At 48.7% G+C, this 24,292-nt stretch overlaps 1 long non-coding RNA gene across 2 annotated transcripts in view; it reads right to left on the reverse strand.

Annotated features, from left to right (window-relative positions):
• Positions 1-238: 238 nt before the first annotated feature.
• LOC142743700 (uncharacterized) overlaps positions 239-24,292 on the reverse strand; it is a 52,495-nt gene continuing 28,441 nt past the window's right edge. For both annotated transcript variants that reach the window (XR_012881626.1, XR_012881625.1), the window contains one exon: positions 239-3,543. This is a non-coding gene — a long non-coding RNA (uncharacterized LOC142743700). The remainder of the gene's footprint in view (positions 3,544-24,292) is intronic.

Here is a 24,292-nt window from a genome sequence, read left to right on the forward strand (position 1 = left end):
GGGGCATGCAGAGAAGACAGGATTTGTGTCTTCTCTGCATGTCTGTGTATACAGATCAGTGATGACTGTTAGTTACTGCTTCCCGTGATCTGTATATGGGGTCATTCAGCTGGGAACACAGAAATCATAACCTGAGCCCCCGTCCTAAATGTAAATAAAGTCAATTGTAAAATAAATAAACAAAATTAGATAACAATAAATAATGAAAGAAGTTAAAAAATAAATAAAAAAGCCCCCCTCCCCCCAAAAGTGCACACGTCTCTGAACCCACACACACACCAGTGTTAGACATTCTGACCGACACAAACGCGTTTTGCATGGGTGTCCGGTTCTCTAACATTAATACATTGACAACGCGCAGAATTTACCTTACCCCAAACATACAATAATTTCCCCGGCCAATTACTTATTCAGTCTATTCTACACCAGCCCTATCTACTCTTAGACCTTCAGTGGAAGATTTAGTGGGGTCCACGTGGGCTGGTACACAGCTGAGAGGTTGGACCAGGCTTTCCCGAAAGTTACCACTGATGGTTGATAAAGTTCCGGCAGGACCGAGACGTCCAGTTCTTATATAAACAGTATACTGGAATATATCAATGGATTAACGATACTAATTATCTTAAGTGAAGTGATACTTCTTATGGATGAAATATTTTTCAGTGTGGATTAACCATGTAATAAAAATACTAACATGGGATTAAGCTCCGATTTGTTGAGTTTATTGGGACCTCATCTGGTCTTTCTACTGGTTACACACCTTTGAATGATGGAGCGCATTGTGGACATGTAGGCACCAGTGACAGAATATATAGCAGATGGAGGAACCTTAAGAATCATTTCAAAGAACTAGGCTCCAAGCTAAAGGAAAGAATCTCCGAGGTGCATCCCATGGAATATTGCCTGTGCCCAGCACAACACAGGAAAGACCGAGGGAGCTTAGAGAGTCTCCAAATACAAGCATGATGTTCTGTACTCCGAGTACAAGAAGCAAATCTCCCACAATGGCTGCATTATCTTCAACAGGAGCTACCTAATATAAATTCCTATACAGTAAGCTCCCCCTAGTGGGGGCTGCAGGTAGAAGAATGTTATCATGTAACTCTATGGGAGCTGTATATATCAGTATGTAGTGAGCTCCCCTAGTGGTGGCTGCAGGTAGCAGAATGTTATCGTTATGTTACTCTATAGGAGCTGTATATTTATGTATGTGGTGAGCTCCCCCTAGCGATGACTGCAGGGAGCAGAATGTTATCATGTAACTCTATGGGAGCTGTATATATCTGTATGTAGTGAGCTCCACCTAGTGATGACTGCAGGCAGCAGAATGTTATCATGTAACTCTATGGGAGCTGTATATATTTATATGTAGTGAGCTCCACCTAGTGGTGGCTGCAGGTAGCAAATGTTCTCATGTAACTCTATGGGAGCTGTATATATCTGTACGTAGTGAGCTCCCTCTAGTGGTGGCTGCAAGCAGCTGAATGTTATCATGTAACTATGTCTATGCAGGGGATTCCGAGCTCTGTATCAGAAAAATGGCGCTCCGACCTCTATCCGGATATCTTAAAGATATAGTAAGAAAAAAAAATCAAATAGTTTAAGACCTATTTACAGCACATTGCTAGCAATGTTTATGGGGGAGCACTCTTCAGGCATTGTCTATGGAGGAGCACTCTTCAGGCATTTTGTATTGGGGAGTACTCTGTTGGCAAAGTCTATGGGGGAGATCTCTGCAAGCATTGTCTATGGGGAGCACTCTGCAGGTATTGTCTATGGGGAGCACTCTGCTGGCATAGTCTATGGGGAGCACTCTGCAGGTATTGTCTATGGGGAGCACTCTGCAGGTATTGTCTATGGGGAGCACTCTGCAGGTATTGTCTATGGGGAGCACTCTGCTGGCATAGTCTATGGGGGAGCACTCTGCTGGCATTGTCTATGGGGAGCACTCTGCAGGTATTGTCTATGGGGAGCACTCTGCTGACATTGTCTATGGGGGAACACTCTGCTGGCATAGTCTATGGGGAGCATTCTGCAATGACAATGGAGGTGCAGTTGGTGACGTCTAGTGAAGGATATAGTGAAATGCACGGTAAATGTAAAATGTTTTGGAGAGGAAACATTAGTTGACATAAACGGTGTCATTTTTCTATCCTGCACCAGGTGGTCTGCCCAGTCAGTAATGTAGGTAATACAGAGGAAAACCACATCACTGTTATGTGGCCATGAAGGCTCGGCCCTGAACTGCTCCTTCTACTTCCCTTCACACTATCAATGACAGAAAGTCGCAGCCGCCACTAGGGCGAGCTCATAGCATACAGATGTATACAGCTCACAGCGTAATTCAATATTAGCATTGCAAATATTTGCAATGGCTCCCCCTAGTGGTTTGTGTCAAACCCCATATTTATGAAGTCCATGCGCGTCTTTTTCCAACACATACAAATATATTGGAACAGTGACCATGACTTCAGAGTCCACAGTAAAGATCCAAAATACAAATCTCTTCACACATTTTATTAGTTCCGTGTCTTAAGTCGAGATCACTTGGCAGCGGGTAATACAAATTTCAAGTATCCACATGATGTCACTTATTTATGGTGGTTGGTGAATAATATTAAATATAACAGTGGATATCTCCCTAGGGGCTGGGGATGATCCAGCTGTCGGGGTTCATGTGGGTACCAATGACAAAATACATGGTAGGTGGAGAACCCTCCCAGGTGGTCTGGAAGTCTCCCGAAATAAAGAAGATCACCCAGACTCCCAGCAGAGCAGGCAAGTCCCACATAAAGGTTCCTGTCTGCTGCCACCAGGGGGAGATCACTGCTTATGTCTTTATATTGCTGCCATTGACTTCATCTGTATGCAGTGAGCTCCCCCTAGTGGTGGCTGCAGACAGTCAGAATTATATCACATAACTCCATGGTTGAGTGAAGGAAAGCAGGGGATTTGGAGCTCTGTATCAGAAAATGGAAACTCTAACCCCTGTAAAGATATATTATGGGAATAATCAACGCATAATTTTGTACCTATTTACAGTACATCCAGCACATAAAAATTGGCGCAAAGGCAAAGTTAAAGAAAGTAAATGTGAATGAGGCTCAGGGACCAGAAATGTTACACCCACGAGTCCTCACAGAGCTCAGATCAGTTATTTCTGTGCACTAGTTGATTACATTTAGATGAAATGTAGAAATAACAACAATGGACGCAAAGCAAATGTGGTGCCAATATAGAAGAAGGGATCGAGGTCGCCAGCAGGTAATTACAGACCCGTGAGTCTACGAAAGATATTTGTGGGGCTGTTGGAGGACCGAATACAATGTCCAGTGCGGATGTGACTTCTGGAGGTTTCTGGCAGCCATAACACGCTTGGTGATTATTCAGTGGCCTCGTGGATCCCGCAACGTTCACAATAATCCGGATTAGAGATTCCTTTACGTTTCCATTTCGCAGCAAATATTATCATTGCAGAGAAAATGGTGAGAAACCCCGCAGCGAGTGTCCACCTCAAATTATCATAGCGGTAAAAAGATCGTTCTGTAAAACAGAGAGGGATTTATGTTCGACTTATCCTCATATATTAATTGTATCATTATAGAAAACATTTTAATATAATATGTAGCAATTTAGATATATAGTAACACAAGCTTCAAGGGGGGTTTCTTGTTTCATATGAACAAAACTTAATTATTGTTCAATTAATATTCCTTTAATCCGGCATCCAATGATCCAGAAAGTCTAATAATCTGCAGAAAACGGGTGAGAGAGATTGGATGAGAATGAAATAGTTTAATTAGAAATCTGATCATTTTATTATAATACCCCATTTCCTGCGGATCACTTATTTTGGGCTGTCTTCCCGATAGCTCTCTCCCTATTATATGAGTTTATATACTTTTTTATGGGAGTTCAATAATCCAGAACATCTGATAATCCAGCACTTGTCGGGTCCGTTTTATGTTGAATTAAAATGATTTTATTATATAATAAAAAGTTTTGGAATGTCATGTTAATGGAGGGAACTCTCATTTTATTGATCCTTCATGTCTATGGCAACAGGTATTTATTAGCCACCCGAGCCTCTCATACAAGTTATCAATAAGATCAGACAACAGCAGCTTGTTGACATTTTTCAGTTGCCAACAAAAGATTATTTTTATATACACTAGAAAAAGTGCACAATATTCCAACTGCTGTCTACAGATCCAATGTTCATCATAGGTGGAGCTTTACTTACATACACTTTATGGCCAAAAGTATGTGGACCCCTCCAAATTCTTCAGTTCAGTTTTATCAGCCACACCCATTGTCAATGGGTACATAAAATCAAGCACACAGTCATGCAATCTCCATAGAGAAGCTTTGCTAGTAGTGGGTCGTACTGGAGAGCTCAGTGACTATACATGTGGCACTGTGAAAGGATCCCAACTTCCCCTCAAGTCAGTTTGTGAAATTTCTGATCTGCTCTCGTCACCTATAAGTGTTATTATTAGCTACTAGATCTGCCCCAGTCACCTATAAGTGTTATTATTATCTGCTAGATCTGCCCCTGTCATCTGTATGTGCTATTATTATCTACTAGATTTGCCCCGGTTACCCGTAAGTGTTCTTATTATCTACTAGATCTGCCACGGTCACCTATAAGTGTTATTATCTGCTAGATCTGCCCCGTCACCTGTAAGTTTTATTATTATCTGCTGGATCTACCCCGGTCACCTGTAAGTGTTATTATTATCTACTAGATCTGTCCCGGTCACCTGTAAGTGTTATTATTATCTGCTAGATCTGCCCCGGTCACCTGTAAGTGTTATTATTACTGTAAAGGATCTGCCAGGCACTACGTCTGTGGATACTCCCAGGATTAATCAATCGACACCTGAGGCCGGACCTCTTAGACGGACTCCGGCTCCCACCAATCAGGGTGGCAGGCTCAGGAGTGGGAGAGCCTATCGCGGCCTGGTCAGTCGGAGTTAGCTCCGCCCCCTGTCCATTTAATCCTGCCGTTTTCTCTTCCTCATTGCATGTGATTCTTCCTGGTTTCCTCGCCTTGCTACAGCCTTGCTCCAGCCTGCTTCTGCCTCGCTTCTGCCTTGCTACAGCTTCCGCTTATCCTGCTTCGCTCTGCCCCCGGCTTGCTTCCTGCTCCTTGCTCTGCGTTCGTATATTTTGTGACATCCTGGTCCTGACTGGCTCGTTCACCACTCTGGTTTCCTCACGGTGTTCCGTGGGCTACTGCCCCTTCCCTTGCTTGTTCCCTGTGTGTATTCCCTTGCACTTAGCCAGCGTAGGGACCGCCGCCAAGTTGTACCCCGTCGCCTAGGGCGGGTCGTTGCAAGTAGGCAGGGACAGGGCGGTGGGTAGATTAGGGCTCACTTGTTCCCTTCCCCTCCTTCCTGCCATAACATAATCACAAGCCGTCACGTAGTTTCATGGCCAATCCTCCTTCGGAGAAGGATCCTGCTTGTATTTTACCCCCTGGTATAATCGTTTCTGCCACTGATTCTGATTTAGTCTCTGACATTGCGGCTGATCAAGGTTCAGCTCCCGGGAACCACCCTGGGGTCAAGCTGTTTGTCCCCCTGCAATACCGGCTAAGGGTACTTAGGGAAAACCATGACACTGCACTATCTGGTCATCCTGGCATCTTGGGTACCAAACACCTCATTACCAGAAACTATTGGTGGCCTAGGTTGCCTAAAGACGTTAGGGCTTACGTCGCCGCTTGTGAGGTTTGTGCTAGGTCCAAGACCCCTAGGTCCCGACCTGCGGGCTTACTACGTTCTTTGCCCATTCCCCAGAGACCTTGGACCCATATCTCCATGGATTTTATCACCGATTTGCCTCCATCTCAAGGCAAGTCGGTGGTGTGGGTGGTAGTAGACCGCTTCAGCAAGATGTGCCACTTTGTGCCCCTTAAGAAACTACCTAACGCCAAGACGTTAGCGTCTTTGTTTGTTAAACACATTCTGCGTCTCCATGGGGTCCCAGTCAATATTGTTTCGGACAGAGGGGTACAATTTGTTTCTTTATTTTGGAGAGCCTTTTGTAAAAAGTTGGAGATTGATCTGTCCTTCTCCTCCGCCTTCCATCCCGAAACTAATGGCCAAACGGAGAGGACTAATCAATCCCTGGAACAATATTTAAGGTGTTTCATCTCTGACTGTTAATTTGATTGGGTCTCATTCATTCCCCTCGCCGAATTTTCCCTGAATAACCGGGTCAGTAATTCGTCAGTGGTCTCCCCGTTTTTCTGTAATTTCGGGTTTAATCCACGGTTCTCCTCCGTTTTTCCTGGTAGTTCCAATAATCCCGAGGTAGAGGACGTTCATCGGGAACTGTGCACAGTCTGGGCCCAGGTTCAGAAGAACCTAGAGGCGTCCCAGAGCGTACAAAAGATTCAGGCTGATAGAAGACGTTCTGCTAACCCCCGGTTTGTCGTCGGGGATCTGGTGTGGTTGTCGTCTAGGAACTTGCGCCTTAAGGTCCCGTCCAGGAAGTTTGCTCCCCGATTTATTGGGCCTTATAAGGTCATTGAAGTCCTCAACCCTGTATCCTTCCGTCTGGAGCTGCCCCCATCCTTTCGCATACACAACGTCTTTCATGCCTCCCTCCTTAAACGCTGCTCCCCGTCCTGGTCCCCCTCGAGGAAACCTCCTGTTTCCGTTCTCACCCCTGAGGGGGTGGAATTCGAGGTGGCCAAGATTGTGGACAGTAGGATGATCCAGGGCTCCCTCCAGTACCTGGTCCATTGGAGAGGATACGGGCCGGAGGAGAGGACTTGGGTACCTGCTCGATATGTTCACGCTGGGGTATTGGTCAGGAGGTTCCACCTTCTCTTCCCCACTAAACCAGGTCCTCTTAGTAAGGGTCCGGTGGCCCCTCATAAAAGGGGGGGTACTGTAAAGGATCTGCCAGGCACTACGTCTGTGGATACTCCCAGGATTAATCAATCGACACCTGAGGCCGGACCTCTTAGACTGACTCCGGCTCCCACCAATCAGGGTGGCAGGCTCAGGAGTGGGAGAGCCTATCGCGGCCTAGTCAGTCGGAGTTAGCTCCGCCCCCTGTCCATTTATTCCTGCCGTTTTCTCTTCCTCATTGCTTGCGATTCTTCCTGGTTTCCTGGCCTTGTTACAGCCTTGCTCCAGCCTGCTTCTGCCTCGCTTCTGCCTTGCTACAGCTTCCGCTTATCCTGCTTCGCTCTGCCCCCGGCTTGCTTCCTGCTCCTTGCTCTGCGTTCGTATATTTCGTGACATCCTGGTCCTGACTGGCTCGTTCACCACTCTGGTTTCCTCACGGTGTTCCGTGGGCTACTGCCCCTTCCCTTGCTTGTTGCCTGTGTGTATTCCCTTGCACTTAGCCAGCGTAGGGACCGCCGCCAAGTTGTACCCCGTCGCCTAGTAGCGGGTCGTTGCAAGTAGGCAGGGACAGGGTGGTGGGTAGATTAGGGCTCACTTGTTCCCTTCCCCTCCTTCCTGCCATAACAATTACCTGCTAGATCTGCCCCGGTCACCTGTAAGTAATATTATTATCTGCTAGATCGGCCCCGGTCACCTGTAAGTGTTATTATCTGCTAGATCTGCACCATCACTAGTAAATGTTATTATTATCTGCTATATCTGCCTCAGTCACCTGTAAGTGTTATTATCTGCTAGATCTGCCCTGGTCACCTGTAAGTGTTATTATCTGCTAGATCTAACCCCGTCACCTGTAAGTGTTATTATCTGCTAGATCTGTCCCCGTCACCTGTAAGTGCTATTATTATCTGCTAGAGCTGCCCCGTCACCTGTGAGTGTTATTATTATCTGCTAGAACTGCCCCGTCACCTGTGAGTGTTATTATTATCATCTGCTAGATCTGCCCCCATCACCTGTAAGTGTTATTATCTGCTAGATCTGTCCCTGTCATCTGTATGTGCTATTATTATCTACTAGATCTGTCCCGGTCACCCGTAAGTGTTATTATTATCTGCTAGATCTGCCCGGTCACCCGTAAGTTTTATTATTGTCAAGTGGAAGCATTTAAAAGTAATAATAGCTCCACTATGAAGCAGAAAACCAAACAAACTCACAGTTTGAGTGGGGCTGCTGTGTGCTGAAGCTTATGGTGTGTAATAATTTCCTATCCTCTGTTGTATCACTCACTACAGAGATCCACACCGCCTCAGGAAGTGACATCAGCACCAGAACCGTGCGTCCAGAGCTTCACAAAATAGGTTTCTATGGTCGCTGCTTAAGATCACCATGCACAGGGCCGCCCCTAGGATAGATGGCGCCCTGTGCGAAATGATCTTTCGGCGCCCCACCCCATCATTAAAAAAAAATGCCCCATAAAAAATTATAATGCCCCTTTAGTGCCCCCATACAGTATAATAATATTTAATAATATAATATATTACAACCCCGTCAAGGACACAGTATTTTGTCCTCTAATTGTGCCAACAGTATTATGCCCCCTGTAGTACCCCTACACAGTATAATGTCCGCTTAGTGGCCCCCACATAGTATAGTGCCCCCCTGTAGATTTTTCCATACAGCCCCCCTGTGGACAGTGCCATAATCCCCCACCTCCTCCTTGTAGATCGTGCCATACAGCCCCCCACCTCCCCCTTCTAGACAGTGCCCCCAAACGAAAACAAAAATTGTATTCACCGAGGCCCCGTTCCCATGATGAACTGAGCTGCTCTACGATGGAATTCTTGCGTCGGCCGGGGTGATCCTGTCGCCTAGTACAGAGTTTCCCAACCTTTTCGGACTCGAGGCAGCACTGGAAAAATAAAATTTCCTCATGGCCCCCCTACCAAAATTTTTTGGAGAAAGACAGAAAACGGCTAAATACAAGCACTACACCCGTAGGGTACGCTCACACAGCGTTTTTTGTAAGGCAAATCTGCCTCGAAATTCCTTCAGGAAGTGACAGTGTTGTTTGACCTTTTTTTTTTTTTTTGCGTTTTTTCTTAAGCCGTTGAAGCAAATGACGCAGGAAAAAAAGCTCCAAACGAGCAACGCAGGAATTTACTGCCTCCTATTAATCTCAATTGGAGGTCAGAGGCGGAAACCACTTAAAGACCGTCAGCCCCCCACTCACAGTAAAATGACCATCAGCCCCCCACTCACCGTAAAATAACAATCAGCCCCCCACTCACAGTAAAATAACAATCAGCCCACCACTCACAGTAAAATAACAATCAGCCCACCACTCACAGATTCCCCCTTGTAGGTAGTGCCACACAGCCCCCTTGTAGATAGCGCCACACAGCCCCCAGCAGAGAGCGCCATTCAGCCCCCAGCAGAGAGCGCCATTCAGCCCCCTGTAGAGAGTGCCACACAGCCCCCTGTAGAGAGTGCCACACAGCCCCCTGTAGAGTGCGCCACACAGCCCCCTGTAGAGAGCGCCACACAGCCCCCTGGTAGGAAGTGACACACAGCCCCTTGGTAGGGAGTGCCACGCAGCCCCCTGGTAGGTAGTGCCACAAAGTCCCCTTGTTGGTAGTGCCACACAACCCACTTGTAGGTAGTGCCACACAGCCAACAGCCCCTTGTAGGTAGTGCCACACAGCCCACAGCCCCCTTGTAGAAAGCGCCACTGTAGCTCCCTGAAGGAGTGGAATTCCTATGTGGCCGGGGATTCCGCTCCTGGAACGCTCCTTGATGTCTCTGTCCATATATGGACAGTGACATCAGGGGAAACTCCTGAAGCGGAATCCCCGTCCACAGCGTTGCCGACGCTGTGACCGGGTATTCCACTCCAGGAGAAGCTCCTGTCGTCTGTGACCATTTATGGACAGTGACGTCATTGGCTTTTCCTGGAGTGGAATCCCCGGTCACAGCGTCTGCAACGTTGTGGACGGGCATTCCGCTGCAGGAGTTTCCCCTGATGTCACTGTCCATATAGGGACAGAGACATCAAGCGAAGTGCTCTAGGAGCGTAATACCCGGCCACACGGGGATTCCGCTCCTTCAGGGAGATACAGTGGCTCTAGTAGATAGCAGAGGAGGGCGCCCTCATGCCCGGTGTCGCCTCTAGCAGCTGCTATGGCTGCTACAGCGGTAGCGATGTCACTGAGTGCCCGGGTGGAAAGGCGACTCCTGAGTAGCCGGGCCCGGAACAAGCAGGGGAAGGGCGCTAGCGCAGCGCCCCCTTCCACCTGCTGGGGTGATGCGCTCTGTGCAAAGGCACTGGTCGCACACCCCTAAGGCCGGCCCTGAGTCCATGCACAATGCCAAGTGGCGGCTGGGGTGGTGTAAAGCACGTCACCACTGGACTCTGGGGTGATAAATTACTGCTCACTGTCTGGCAGTCTGATGGAGGAGTCTGGGTTTGGGGGATGTCAGGAGAACACTGCTTATAGGAATGCATAGTGTACTGTAACATTCGTAAAGGAGGGGTAAGGGTCTTGGGCTGTTTTTCAGAATTTGTCACCTTATTTCCAAGGGTTAATATTACAGCAAACATAGACAATTTATACAATTGTAGCTTTCAAGTGTGTGCTAACATTTTTGGGTTCTGCTTTTTCCTGCATGACTGCGCCCCTGTGCACACAGCGAGCTCCATAAATACATGGGGTAAGGAGTTTAATGTGGAGGAACTTGAGTGGCTGCACAGTGCCCGGACCTCAACCCTGTCCAGACCTTCCCTGCCAACATCAGCGCCAGGGCTCACAAAATTCACAAATTCCCACAGACACCCCAAAATATTATGGAAAGTCTTCCCAGTAGTAGAGTGGAGGCTGTTAAAGCCATTAAAAGTGTCCTAACTCCATATTAACCCAAACGGTACTGGAATGGGATGTCCAACAAGCTGATGGAAATGTCAGGGGTTCACATACTTTTGGCCACATCTTATATAACCTGCCCAATATTTTACGAGACACTGCCATCATTTCCCACCACAATTTCATCCCTTCTATGAACATTATATACAGATGTAGCAGAGTTTATCTTGACTCTGATAACTTGTTACTAATGCCTTAAAGAGGACACATCGGCACCAGAGGCTACAGTTGATTCTGCAGGCATTTGCAGGTAGGTCGATGTAGCTACTTACCTGCAAACGCTGATGCAGAATCATCTGTAGCCTCTGGTGCCGATGTGTCCTCGCTCGTCTGACACGATGCAGGACCTGTGAGTGACGTCACAGCGTGATCTGCCAGAAGCTGGGCGTTCTGAAGAGAAGTGGATGATACTTCTCATCAGAACGCCCAGCTAGTAAAAGTAGTAAACACGCCCCGATGTACGCACCTAATACACGCCCACTTGGACTTTTACTTTTCAACACGCCCAGTTGTACTTTTGCAAGCCTCATTTGCATAAATACAAAAATGGTCATAACTTGGCCAAAAATGCTCGTTTTTTAAAAATAAAAACGTTACTGTAATCTACATTGCAGCGCCGATCACATGCAATAGCAGATAGGGGCTGCAAAATCTGGTGACAGAGCCTCTTTAAGCGTCAAGCTAAAGATGGCTACATCTGTATGAGCAGCGACGACTCAGCCAGTGGCGTAGCTATACGGGTTGCAACGGTCGGAACTGCGACCGATCCCCTAAGCCTGGGGGCCCCAGTTGCCACTGACCCAGTGTCTGCAGGACGCACATTCAGTTGGGTTCAATGCTGGAGCCTCGCTTCAGCATTCACTGTGCCGCGAGCGGCTCGGCGCAGGCAGGCGTCATCGCGCCTATCTGCACCGAGTCACTCACAGCACAGTGCGGAGGAGGAGAAGAATCCACCACCCGTCGTGGGAACGGGGATAGGTAAGTAATTATGTTATTGTTTTTCTATTAGGTACATACATATGGGGGCATTATACTGGGTGTGGGAGGGGGGCTCATATGGTAGCTGCTGAGGGGGCATTATACTGTATTGGACAGCTATGGGGGCATTATACTGTGTGGAGGCAGTTATGGGGGTATTATACTGTATGGAGGGCAGTTATGGGGGTATTATACTGTGTGGAGGCAGTTATGGGGGTATTATACTGTGTGGAGGCAGTTATGGGGGCATTATACTGTGTGGAGGCAGTTATGGGGGCATTATACTGTGTGGAGGCAGTTATGGGGGCATTATACTGTGTGGAGGGCAGTTATGGGGGTATTATACTGTGTGGAGGGCAGTTATGGGGGCATTATACTGTGTGGAGGGCAGTTATGGGGGCATTATACTGTGTGGAGGGCAGTTATGGGGGCATTATACTGTGTGGAGGGCAGTTATGGGGGTATTATACTGTGTGGAGGGCAGTTATGGGGGCATTATACTGTGTGGAGGGCAGTTATGGGGGCATTATACTGTGTGGAGGGCAGTTATAGGGGCATTATACTGTGTGGAGGGCAGTTATGGGGGTATTATACTGTGTGGAGGCAGTTATGGGGACATTATACTGTGTGGAGGCAGTTATGGGGGCATTATACTGTGTGGAGGCAGTTATGGGGGCATTATACTGTGTGGAGGGCAGTTATGGGGGCATTATACTGTGTGGAGGCAGTTATGGGGGCATTATACTGTGTGGAGGGCAGTTATAGGGGTATTATACTGTGTGGAGGCAGTTATGGGGGCATTATACTGTGTGGAGGCAGTTATGGGGGCATTATACTGTGTGGAGGCAGTTATGGGGGCATTATACTGTGTGGAGGGCAGTTATGGGGGCATTATACTGTGTGGAGGGCAGTTATGGGGGCATTATACTGTGTGGAGGACAGTTATGGGGACATTATACTGTGTGGAGGGCAGTTATGGGGGCATTATACTGTGTGGAGGGCAGTTATGGGGGCATTATACTGTGTGGAGGGCAGTTATGGGGACATTATACTGTGTGGAGGGCAGTTATGGGGGCATTATACTGTGTGGAGGGCAGTTATGGGGGCATTATACTGTGTGGAGGGCAGTTATGGGGGCATTATACTGTGTGGAGGCAGTTATGGGGACATTATACTGTGTGGAGGGCAGTTATGGGGGCATTATACTGTGTGGAGGGCAGTTATGGGGGCATTATACTGTGGGGACAGTTATGGGGGCATTATACTGTGTGGAGGCAGTTATGGGGGCATTATACTGTGTGGAGGCAGTTATGTGGACATTATACTGTGTGGGGGCAGTTATGGGGGTATTATACTGTGTGGAGGCAGTTATGGGGGCATTATACTGTGTGGAGGGCAGTTATGGGGGCATTATACTGTGTGGAGGGCAGTTGTGGGGGCATTATACTGTGTGGAGGCAGTTATGGGGACATTATACTGTGTGGAGGGCAGTTATGGGGGCATTATACTGTGTGGAGGCAGTTATGGGGACATTATACTGTGTGGAGGGCAGTTATGGGGACATTATACTGTGTGGAGGGCAGTTATGAGGCATTATACTGTGTGGAGGCAGTTATGGGGGCATTATACTGTGTGGAGGCAGTTATGGGACATTATACTGTGTGGAGGGCAGTTATGGGGGCATTATGCGGTGTGGAGGCAGTTATGGGGGCATTATACTGTGTGGAGGCAGTTATGGGGGCATTATACTGTGTGGAGGCAGTTATGGGGGCATTATACTGTGTGGAGGCAGTTATGGGGGCATTATACTGTGTGGAGGACAGTTATGGGGGCATTATACTGTGTGGAGGCAGTTATGGGGGTATTATACTGTGTGGAGGCAGTTATGGGGGCATTATACTGTGTGGAGGCAGTTATGGGGGCATTATACTGTGTGGAGGGCAGTTATGGGGGCATTATACTGTGGTGGCAGCTATGGGGGTATTATACTGTGTGGAGGCAGTTATGGGGGCATTATACTGTGTGGAGGCAGTTATGGGGGCATTATACTGTGGTGGCAGCTATGGGGGTATTATACTGTGTGGAGGCAGTTATGGGGGCATTATACTGTGTGGAGGGCAGTTATGGGGGCATTATACTGTGGTGGCAGCTATGGGGGTATTATACTGTGTGGAGGCAGTTATGGGGCATTATACTGTGTGGAGGCAGTTATGGGGGCATTATACTGTGTGGGGGCAGTTATGGGGGCATTATACTGTGTGGAGGCAGTTATGGGGGCATTATACTGTGTGGGGGCAGTTATGGGGACATTATACTGTGTGGAGGCAGTTATGGGGGCATTATACTGTGTGGTGGCAGTTATGGGGGCATTATACTGTGTGGAGGGCAGTTATGGGGGCATTATACTGTGTGGAGGGCAGTTATGGGGACATTATACTGTGTGGAGGGCAGTTATGGGGGCATTATACTGTGTGGAGGGCAGTTATGGGGGCATTATACTGTGTGGAGGGCAGTTATGGGGGCATTATACTGTGTGGAGGGCAGTTATGGGGGCATTATACTGTGTGGAGGGCAGTTATGGGGGCATTATACTGTGTGGAGGGCAGTTATGGGGGCATTATACTGTGTGGAGGGCAGTTATGGGGGCATTATACTGTGTGGAGGGCAGTTATGGGGACATTATACTGTGTGGAGGGCAGTTATGGGGGCATTATACTGTGTGGAGGGCAGTTATGGGGGCATTATACTGTGTGGAGGGCAGTTATGGGGGCATTATACTGTGTGGAGGCAGTTATGGGAGCATTATACTGTGTGGAGGGCAGTTATGGGGGCATTATACTGTGTGGAGGGCAGTTATGGGGACATTATACTGTGTGGAGGCAGTTATGGGGGCATTATACTGTGTGGAGGCAGTTATGGGGGCATTATACTGTGTGGAGGCAGTTATGGGAGCATTATACTGTGTGGAGGGCAGTTATGGGGGCATTATACTGTGGGGACAGTTATGGGGGTATTATACTGTGTGGAGGGCAGTTATGGGGGCATTATACTGTGTGGAGGCAGTTATGGGGGCATTATACTGTGTGGAGGCAGTTATGGGGGCATTATACTGTGTGGAGGCAGTTATGGGGGCATTATACTGTGTGGAGGGCAGTTATGGGGGCATTATACTGTGTGGAGGGCAGTTATGGGGGCATTATACTGTGTGGAGGACAGTTATGGGGACATTATACTGTGTGGAGGGCAGTTATGGGGGCATTATACTGTGTGGAGGGCAGTTATGGGGGCATTATACTGTGTGGAGGGCAGTTATGGGGACATTATACTGTGTGGAGGGCAGTTATGGGGGCATTATACTGTGTGGAGGGCAGTTATGGGGGCATTATACTGTGTGGAGGGCAGTTATGGGGGCATTATACTGTGTGGAGAACAGTTATGGGGGCATTATACTGTGTGGAGGGCAGTTATGGGGGCATTATACTGTGTGGAGGCAGTTATGGGGACATTATACTGTGTGGAGGCAGTTATGTGGACATTATACTGTGTGGAGGACAGTTATGGGGCATTATACTGTGTGGAGGGCAGTTATGGGGGCATTACACTGTGTGGAGGGAAGTTATGGGGACATTATACTGTGTGGAGGCAGTTATGGGGGCATTATACTGTGTGGAGGGCAGTTATGGGGGCATTATACTGTGTGGAGGGCAGTTGTGGGGGCATTATACTGTGTGGAGGCAGTTATGGGGACATTATACTGTGTGGAGGGCAGTTATGGGGGCATTATACTGTGTGGAGGCAGTTATGGGGACATTATACTGTGTGGAGGGCAGTTATGGGGACATTATACTGTGTGGAGGGCAGTTATGAGGCATTATACTGTGTGGAGGCAGTTATGGGGGCATTATACTGTGTGGAGGCAGTTATGGGACATTATACTGTGTGGAGGGCAGTTATGGGGGCATTATGCGGTGTGGAGGCAGTTATGGGGGCATTATACTGTGTGGAGGCAGTTATGGGGGCATTATACTGTGTGGAGGCAGTTATGGGGGCATTATACTGTGTGGAGGCAGTTATGGGGGCATTATACTGTGTGGAGGACAGTTATGGGGGCATTATACTGTGTGGAGGCAGTTATGGGGGTATTATACTGTGTGGAGGCAGTTATGGGGGCATTATACTGTGTGGAGGCAGTTATGGGGGCATTATACTGTGTGGAGGGCAGTTATGGGGGCATTATACTGTGGTGGCAGCTATGGGGGTATTATACTGTGTGGAGGCAGTTATGGGGGCATTATACTGTGGTGGCAGCTATGGGGGTATTATACTGTGTGGAGGCAGTTATGGGGGCATTATACTGTGTGGAGGGCAGTTATGGGGGCATTATACTGTGGTGGCAGCTATGGGGGTATTATACTGTGTGGAGGCAGTTATGGGGTCATTATACTGTGTGGGGGCAGTTATGGGGGCATTATACTGTGTGGAGGCAGTTATGGGGGCATTATACTGCGTGGGGGCAGTTATGGGGACATTATACTGTGTGGAGGCAGTTATGGGGGCATTATACTGTGTGGTGGCAGTTATGGGGGCATTATACTGTGTGGAGGGCAGTTATGGGGGCATTATACTGTGTGGAGGGCAGTTATGGGGACATTATACTGTGTGGAGGGCAGTTATGGGGGCATTATACTGTGTGGAGGGCAGTTATGGGGGCATTATACTGTGTGGAGGGCAGTTATGGGGGCATTATACTGTGTGGAGGGCAGTTATGGGGGCATTATACTGTGTGGAGGGCAGTTATGGGGGCATTATACTGTGTGGAGGGCAGTTATGGGGGCATTATACTGTGTGGAGGCAGTTATGGGGGCATTATACTGTGTGGAGGGAGGTTATGGGGACATTATACTGTGTGGAGGGCAGTTATGGGGGCATTATACTGTGTGGAGGGCAGTTATGGGGGCATTATACTGTGTGGAGGGCAGTTATGGGGGCATTATACTGTGTGGAGGCCGCTATGGGGGCATTATACTGTGTGGAGGGCAGTTATGGGGGCATTATACTGTGTGGAGGGCAGTTATGGGGACATTATACTGTGTGGAGGCAGTTATGGGGGCATTATACTGTGTGGAGGCAGTTATGGGGGCATTATACTGTGTGGAGGGCAGTTATGGGGTCATTATACTGTGTGGAGGCAGTTATGGGGGCATTATACTGTGTGGAGGGCAGTTATGGGGGTATTATACTGTGTGGAGGGCAGCTATGGGGGCATTATACTGTGTGGAGGGCAGTTATGGGGGCATTATACTGTGTGGAGGGCAGTTATGGGGGCATTATACTGTGTGGAGGCAGTTGTGGGGCATTATACTGTGTGGAGGCAGTTATGGGGGCATTATACTGTGTAAAGGGCAGTTATGGGGTCATTATACTGTGTGGAGGCAGTTATGGGGGCATTATACTGTGTGGAGGCAGTTATGGGGGCATTATACTGTGTGGAGGGCAGTTATGGGGGCATTATACTGTGGTGGCAGCTATGGGGGTATTATACTGTGTGGAGGCAGTTATGGGGGCATTATACTGTGTGGAGGGCAGTTATGGGGGCATTATACTGTGTGGAGGCAGCTATGGGGGCATTATACTGTGTGGAGGGCAGTTATGGGGTCATTATACTGTGTGGAGGCAGTTATGGGGGTATTATACTGTGTGGAGGCAGTTATGGGGGCATTATACTGTGTGGAGGGCAGTTATGGGGGCATTATACTGTGTGGAGGCAGTTATGGGGGCATTATACTGTGTGGAGGCAGTTATGGGGGCATTATACTGTGTGGAGGCAGTTATGGGGGCATTATACTGTGTGGAGACAGTTATGGGGGCATTATACTGTGTGGAGGGCAGTTATGGGGGCATTATACTGTGTGGAGGGCAGTTATGGGGGCATTATACTGTGTGGAGGGCAGTTATGGGGGCATTATACTGTGTGGAGGCAGTTATGGGGGCATTATACTGTGTGGAGGGCAGTTATGGGGGCATTATACTGTGTGGAGGGCAGTTATGGGGGCATTATACTGTGGTGGCAGCTATGGGGGCATTATACTGTGTGGAGGACAGTTATGGGAGCATTATACTGTGTGAGGGCAGTTATGGGGGTATTATACTGTGTGGAGGGCAGTTATGGGGGGCATTATACTGTGTGGAGGGCAGTTATGGGGGCATTATACTGTGTGGAGGCAGTTATGGGGGCATTATACTGTGTCGAGGCAGTTATGGGGGCATTATACTGTGTGGAGGGCAGTTATGGGGCATTATACTGTGTGGAGGGCAGTTATGGGGGCATTATACTGTGTGGAGGGCAGTTATGGGGGCATTATACTGTGTGGAGGGCAGTTATAGGGGCATTATACTGTGTGGTGGCAGCTATGGGGGTATTATACTGTGTGGAGGCAGTTATGGGGGCATTATACTGTGTGGTGGCAGCTATGGGGGTATTATACTGTGTGGAGGCAGTTATGGTGACATTATACTGTGTGGAGGGCAGTTATGGGGGCATTATACTGTGTGGAGGCAGTTATGGGGGCATTATACTGTGTGGAGGCAGTTATGGGGGCATTATACTGTGTGGAGGGCAGTTATGGGGGCATTATACTGTGTGGAGGCAGTTATGGGGGCATTATACTGTGTGGAGGGCAGTTATGGGGGGCATTATACTGTGTGGAGGGCAGTTATGGGGGCATTATACTGTGTGGAGGCAGTTATGGGGGCATTATACTGTGTGGAGGACAGTTATGGGAGCATTATACTGTGTGGAGGGCAGTTATAGGGGCATTATACTGTGTGGAGGCAGTTATAGGGGCATTATACTGTGTGGAGGGCAGTTATAGGGGCATTATATTGTGTGGAGGCAGTTATGGGGGCATTATACTGTGTGGAGGGCAGTTATGGGGACATTATACTGTGTGGAGGCAGTTATGGGGGCATTATACTGTGTGGAGGACAGTTATGGGGGCATTATACTGTGTGGAGGCAGTTATGGGGGCATTATACTGTGTGGAGGGAAGTTATAGGGGCATTATACTGTGTGGAGGCAGTTATGGGGGCATTATACTGTGTGGAGGCAGTTATGGGGGCATTATACTGTGTGGAGGGCAGTTATGTGGACATTATACTGTGTGGAGGACAGTTATGGGGGCATTATACTGTGTGGAGGGCAGTTATGGGGGCATTATACTGTGTGGAGGCAGTTATGGGGGCATTATACTGTGTGGAGGGCAGTTATGGGGGCATTATACTGTGTGGAGGACAGTTATGGGGGCATTATACTGTGTGGAGGGCAGTTATGGGGACATTATACTGTGTGGAGGCAGTTATGGGGACATTATACTGTGTGGAGGGCAGTTATGGGGGCATTATACTGTGTGGAGGGCAGTTATGGGGGCATTATACTGTGTGGAGGCAGTTATGGGGGCATTATACTGTGTGGAGGGCAGTTATGTGGCATTATACTGTGTGAGGGCAGTTATGGGGGCATTATACTGTGTGGAGGGCAGTTATGGGGGCATTATTCTGTGTGGAGGACAGTTATGGGAGCATTATACTGTGTGAGGGCAGTTATGGGGCATTATACTGTGTGGAGGGCAGTTATGGGGGCATTATACTGTGTGGAGGGCAGTTATGGGGGCATTATACTGTGTGGAGGGCAGTTATGGGGGCATTATACTGTGTCGAGGCAGTTATGGGGGCATTATACTGTGTGGAGGCAGTTATGGGAGCATTATACTGTGTGGAGGGCAGTTATGGGGACATTATACTGTGTGGAGGGCAGTTATAGAAGCATTATACTGTGTGGAGGGCAGTTATGGGGGCATTATACTGTGTGGAGGGCAGTTATGGGGCATTATACTGTGTGGAGGGCAGTTATGGGGGCATTATACTGTGTGGAGGGCAGTTATGGGGGCATTATACTGTGTGGAGGGCAGTTATAGGGGCATTATACTGTGTGGTGGCAGCTATGGGGGTATTATACTGTGTGGAGGCAGTTATGGTGACATTATACTGTGTGGAGGGCAGTTATGGGGGCATTATACTGTGTGGAGGCAGTTATGGGGGCATTATACTGTGTGGAGGCAGTTATGGGGGCATTATACTGTGTGGAGGGCAGTTATGGGGGCATTATACTGTGTGGAGGCAGTTATGGGGGCATTATACTGTGTGGAGGCAGTTATGGGGGCATTATACTGTGTGGAGGGCAGTTATGGGGGGCATTATACTGTGTGGAGGCAGTTATGGGGGCATTATACTGTGTGGAGGCAGTTATGGGGGCATTATACTGTGTGGAGGCAGTTATGGGGGCATTATACTGTGTGGAGGGCAGTTATGGGGGGCATTATACTGTGTGGAGGGCAGTTATGGGGGCATTATACTGTGTGGAGGCAGTTATGGGGGCATTATACTGTGTGGAGGGCAGTTATGGGGACATTATACTGTGTGGAGGGCAGTTATGGGGACATTATACTGTGTGGGGGCAGTTATGGGGGCATTATACTGTGTGGAGGGCAGTTATGGGGCATTATACTGTGTGGAGGGCAGTTATGGGGGCATTATACTGTGTGGAGGACAGTTATGGGGGCATTATACTGTGTGGAGGGCAGTTATGGGGACATTATACTGTGTGGGGGCAGTTATGGGGGCATTATACTGTGTGGAGGGCAGTTATGGGGCATTATACTGTGTGGAGGGCAGTTATGGGGGCATTATACTGTGTGGAGGGCAGTTATGGGGGCATTATACTGTGTGGAGGGCAGTTATAGGGGCATTATACTGTGTGGAGGCAGTTATAGGGGCATTATACTGTGTGGAGGGCAGTTATAGGGGCATTATATTGTGTGGAGGCAGTTATGGGGGCATTATACTGTGTGGAGGGCAGTTATGGGGACATTATACTGTGTGGAGGCAGTTATGGGGGCATTATACTGTGTGGAGGACAGTTATGGGGGCATTATACTGTGTGGAGGCAGTTATGGGGGCATTATACTGTGTGGAGGGCAGTTATAGGGGCATTATACTGTGTGGAGGCAGTTATGGGGGCATTATACTGTGTGGAGGCAGTTATGGGGGCATTATACTGTGTGGAGGGCAGTTATGTGGACATTATACTGTGTGGAGGACAGTTATGGGGGCATTATACTGTGTGGAGGACAGTTATGGGGGCATTATACTGTGTGGAGGGCAGTTATGGGGGCATTATACTGTGTGGAGGCAGTTATGGGGGCATTATACTGTGTGGAGGGCAGTTATGGGGGCATTATACTGTGTGGAGGACAGTTATGGGGGCATTATACTGTGTGGAGGGCAGTTATGGGGACATTATACTGTGTGGAGGGCAGTTATGGGGGCATTATACTGTGTGGAGGCAGTTATGGGGACATTATACTGTGTGGAGGGCAGTTATGGGGACATTATACTGTGTGGAGGCAGTTATGGGGACATTATACTGTGTGGAGGGCAGTTATGGGGGCATTATACTGTGTGGAGGGCAGTTATGGGGGCATTATACTGTGTGGAGGCAGTTATGGGGGCATTATACTGTGTGGAGGGCAGTTATGTGGCATTATACTGTGTGAGGGCAGTTATGGGGGCATTATACTGTGTGGAGGGCAGTTATGGGGGCATTATTCTGTGTGGAGGACAGTTATGGGAGCATTATACTGTGTGAGGGCAGTTATGGGGGCATTATACTGTGTGGAGGGCAGTTATGGGGGCATTATACTGTGTGGAGGGCAGTTATGGGGACATTATACTGTGTGGAGGGCAGTTATGGGGGCATTATACTGTGTGGAGGCAGTTATGGGGGCATTATACTGTGTGGAGGGCAGTTATGGGGGCATTATACTGTGGAGGGCAGTTATGGGGGCATTATACTGTGTGGAGGGCAGTTATGGGGACATTATACTGTGTGGAGGGCAGTTATGGGGGCATTATACTGTGTGGAGGGCAGTTATGGGGGCATTATACTGTGTGGAGGGCAGTTATAGGGGCATTATACTGTGTGGAGGGCAGTTATAGGGGCATTATACTGTGTGGAGGGCAGTTATGGGGACATTATACTGTGTGGAGGGCAGTTATGGGGGCATTATACTGTGTGGAGGGCAGTTATAGGGGCATTACACTGTGTGGAGGGCAGTTATGGGGACATTATACTGTGTGGAGGGCAGTTATGGGGGCATTATACTGTGTGGAGGACAGTTATGGGGGCATTATACTGTGTGGAGGGCAGTTATGGGGACATTATACTGTGTGGAGGGCAGTTATGGGGGCATTATACTGTGTGGAGGGCAGTTATGGGGACATTATACTGTGTGGAGGGCAGTTATGGGGGCATTATACTGTGTGGAGGGCAGTTATAGGGGCATTATACTGTGTGGAGGGCAGTTATAGGGTATTATACTGTGTGGAGGGCAGTTATGGGGGCATTATACTGTGTGGAGGGCAGTTATGGGGGCATTATACTGTGTGGAGGCAGTTATGGGGGCATTATACTGTGTGGAGGCAGTTATGGGGGTATTATACTGTGTGGAGGCAGTTATGGGGCATTATACTGTGTGGAGGGCAGTTATGAGGGTATTATACTGTGTGGAGGGCAGTTATGGGGGCATTATACTGTGTGGAGGGCAGTTATGGGGGCATTATACTGTGTGGAGGGCAGTTATGGGGACATTATACTGTGTGGAGGGCAGTTATGGGGGCATTATTCTGTGTGGAGGCAGTTATGGGGGCATTATACTGTGTGGAGGGCAGTTATGGGGACATTATACTGTGTGGAGGCAGTTATGGGGGTATTATACTGTGTGGAGGCAGTTATGGGGACATTATACTGTGTGGAGGGCAGTTATGGGGGCATTATACTGTGTGGAGGGCAGTTATGGGGGCATTATACTGTGTGGAGGGCAGTTATGGGAGCATTATACCGTGTGGAGGCAGTTATGGGGCATTATACTGTGGGGGCAGCTATGGGGACATTATACTGTGTGGAGGCAGCTATGGAGGCATTATACTGTGTGGGGGCAGTTATGGGGGCATTATACTGTGTGGAGGGCAGTTATGGGGGCATTATACTGTGTGGAGGCAGTTATGGGGGCATTATACTGTGTGGAGGGCAGTTATGGGGGCATTATACTGTGTGGAGGGCAGTTATGGGGGCATTATACTGTGTGGTGGGCAGTTATGGGGACATTATACTGTGTGGAGGGCAGTTATGGGGGCATTATACTGTGTGGAGGGCAGTTATGGGTACATTATACTATGTGGAGGGCAGTTATGGGGGCATTATACTGTGTGGAGGGCAGTTATGGGGGCATTATACTGTGTGGAGGGCAGTTACGGGGGCATTATACCGTGTGGAGGCAGTTATGGGGGCATTATACTGTGTGGAGGGCAGTTATGGGGACATTATACTGTGTGGAGGCAGTTATGGGGGCATTATACTGTGTGGAGGCAGCTGTGAGGACATTATACTGTGTGGAGGCAGTTATGGGGGCATTATACTGTGTGGAGGCAGTTATGGGGGCATTATACTGTGTGGAGGGCAGTTATGGGGGCATTATACTGTGTGGGGGCAGCTATGGGGACATTATACTGTGTGGAGGGCAGTTATGGGGGCATTATACTGTGTGGAGGCAGTTATGGGGGCATTATACTGTGTGGAGGGCAGTTATGGGGGCATTATACTGTGTGGAGGCAGTTATGGGGGCATTATACTGTGTGGAGGGCAGTTATAGGGGCATTATACTGTGTGGAGGCAGTTATGGGGCATTATACTGTGGGGGCAGCTATGGGGACATTATACTGTGTGGAGGGCAGTTATGGGGGCATTATACTGTGTGGAGGCAGTTATAGGGGCATTACACTGTGTGGGGGCAGTTATGGGGGCATTATACTGTGTGGAGGGCAGTTATGGGGGCATTATACTGTGTGGAGGGCAGTTATGGGGGCATTATACTGTGTGGAGGCAGTTATGGGGCATTATACTGTGTGGAGGGCAGTTATGGGGGCATTATACTGTGTGGAGGACAGTTATGGGGGCATTATACTGTGTGGTGGGCAGTTATGGGGACATTATACTGTGTGGAGGGCAGTTATGGGGGCATTATACTGTGTGGTGGCAGCTATGGGGACATTATACTGTGTGGAGGGCAGTTATGGGGGCATTATACTGTGTGGGGGCAGTTATGGGGGCATTATACTGTGTCAAGGCAGTTATGGGGGCATTATACTGTGTGGAGGGCAGTTATGGGGGCATTATACTGTGTGGAGGGCAGTTATGGGGGCATTATACTGTGTGGAGGGCAGTTATGGGGTCATTATACTGTGTGGGGGCAGTTATGGGGGTATTATACTGTGTGGAGGGCAGTTATAGGGGCATTATACTGTGTGGAGGGCAGTTATGGGGGCATTATACTGTGTGGAGGGCAGTTATGGGGGCATTATACTGTGTGGAGGCAGTTATGGGGGCATTATACTGTGTGGAGGCAGTTATAGGGGCATTAT

The sequence above is a fragment of the Rhinoderma darwinii genome, chromosome 2 (genome assembly GCF_050947455.1).
Source record: "Rhinoderma darwinii isolate aRhiDar2 chromosome 2, aRhiDar2.hap1, whole genome shotgun sequence".
NCBI classification, from domain to species: domain Eukaryota; kingdom Metazoa; phylum Chordata; class Amphibia; order Anura; family Rhinodermatidae; genus Rhinoderma; species Rhinoderma darwinii.